The sequence below is a fragment of the Austrofundulus limnaeus genome, unplaced genomic scaffold (assembly GCF_001266775.1).
Source record: "Austrofundulus limnaeus strain Quisiro unplaced genomic scaffold, Austrofundulus_limnaeus-1.0 Scaffold1260, whole genome shotgun sequence".
NCBI lineage: Eukaryota > Metazoa > Chordata > Actinopteri > Cyprinodontiformes > Rivulidae > Austrofundulus > Austrofundulus limnaeus.
The window spans coordinates 88,368-90,497 of NW_013953662.1; the positions used below are offsets into that span (position 1 = coordinate 88,368).

At 42.2% G+C, this 2,130-nt stretch overlaps 1 long non-coding RNA gene across 1 annotated transcript in view; it reads left to right on the plus strand.

The window, feature by feature from the left end:
• LOC106534756 (uncharacterized) overlaps positions 1–1,891 on the plus strand; it is a 15,731-nt gene extending 13,840 nt beyond the window's left edge. Inside the window, exons 3-4 of the long non-coding RNA XR_001312379.1 lie at positions 1,572–1,733; positions 1,805–1,891. This is a non-coding gene — a long non-coding RNA (uncharacterized LOC106534756). The remainder of the gene's footprint in view (positions 1–1,571; positions 1,734–1,804) is intronic.
• The last annotated feature ends 239 nt before the right edge of the window (positions 1,892–2,130 follow it).

The window sequence follows — 2,130 nt, forward strand, 5'->3', positions numbered from 1 at the left end:
TTTATGTTGTGACCTCTTGTTTATGTTATGACCTCTTGTTTTTGTTGTGACCTCTTGTTTATGTTGTGACCTCTTGTTTATGTTATGACCTCTTGTTTTTGTTGTGACCTCTTGTTTTGTTGTGACCTCTTGTTTTGTTGTGACCTCTTGTTTATGTTGACCTCTTGTTTTTGTTGTGACCTCTTGTTTATGTTGTGACCTCTTGTTTATGTTATGACCTCTTGTTTCTGTTGTGACCTCTTGTTTCTGTTGTGACCTCTTGTTTCTGTTGTGACCTCTTGTTTCTGTTGTGACCTCTTGTTTCTGTTGTGACCTCTTGTTTCTGTTGTGACCTCTTGTTTTTGTTGTGACCTCTTGTTTCTGTTGTGACCTCTTGTTTCTGTTGTGACCTCTTGTTTTTGTTGTGACCTCTTGTTTCTGTTGTGACCTCTTGTTTTTGTTGTGACCTCTTGTTTTTGTTGTCACCTTTTGTTTATGTTGTGACCTCTTGTTTATGTTATGACCTCTTGTTTTGTGACCTATTGTTTTTGTTGTGACCTCTTGTTTTTGTTGTGACCTCTTGTTTCTGTTGTGACCTCTTGTTTCCCCTGCCAGTTGCGAGCTCTGGTTTCATCACGTCGACACGTCAGAAGGTTGTAGGTTGTCACTACATGCAGAGCAGTTGCTCGGAGCGCAGCGGAGCTGCTGGTAATGATGTAATCAGATTAAAGGAATAATCTGTTGTTTTTAAGCCGGCTCTCTCTTTAATCTGAGCCGTCAAACTGCAGCTGATAGAAAAATCCTCTTCAGCTTCAGAAACTCTGAGTGGATTTCTGTTCTTCAACCTGGTCTAAAGCCTCGGCAACTTTTACCAGCTGTTAGGATGAAGTGCAGGAGAGCAATGAAACAGTTACATTTGGGTTTTTAGGTTAAATCTTTTGTTCCAGTTGTAAATGAACAACATGAAGGTTTGTTGTGTTTGATTTAATTGACTTTATTGCAGTGTTCTGATGGTTTATTTTTCCTCCTGGAGTTTTATCTCTGAGTCAGACGGACTGAAACCTGAACTATCAGCTCAGATTAAAGCGTGGAGCTGGTAAACACTCAGATGTTTCTGCTGGTTCTGCAGCTGAAAGCTTCCAGCAGGTTTGATGTTGGAAGCAAAGATTACACGAGTGCAACATGACGTGTTGGACTAAACAAAGAAAAGTTCGACCTTCAAGACTTCAGAGTGACGCAGAAATGTTCAGATGTTTCAGAGGTCATCCAGTTCTTTTCCCTAAATACAGTTTCCTGTTTTACTCTGCAAAGAAAAGACAATAAAATAAACTCACAATAAAAACTTTTATTTAGAAAACAGAAGAGTTCCTGGAAGGTTGATGTAAGAAAACTAAAAATCTTTGATGATAAAATCAAACAAGTATATTAGGTGACACATTTCAGACGTTTCAGTCAAACTGATAAATACATCAGCCCTCAGACTCAACCACAGCCAAGTTTAASCCTTCAAAATAAAAGCAGCTACTTCCTCTAAAGCTGATGCTTTTATAGTGACTTCCTGTTCCTGATGGTTTTCCTCTTGTCATTCTCAGTCTGACCCACATTTCTGGACTCTTTCACAAGCGTGTGTGGAGCAGGACGTCCATCTGTCCTCCCTGCTGCTGCAGAGCGCTGAGTCATGCTCTGCTGCCATGGCAACCAGAGGAGGACGAGGAGGAGAYGGATGTGAAAACATGAAAGCACAGATTGACAGAGTAGGTGAAGTCCTCGGCGCAGAGGAATCTGAATAAAACCAAAGGAAAAAAGCTTCAATTTGTACCTGCAGGAATCAGCCTCGTCCTCAGAGACACYGCACAGTTGCATCATGGGAGCAGGACCACGGGGGACCCTCGCCTTGCAGGATGATGTCATCTGAATCACCTGCTGCTCAGAGAGGAAGAGTTTCAGCTTCCAGCACTCGAGTCAAACTGGAGACGTGGACAGCTTCACATGTGGACAAGTGGACCAATTTTCATCTGGACAGGGGACCTGTGGACTGGTTTACAGGTGGACATGTTTACAGGTGGACATGTTGACAGGTGGACATATTGACAGGTGGACATGTTTACAGGTGGACATATTGACAGGTGGACTGGTTTACAGGTGGACATG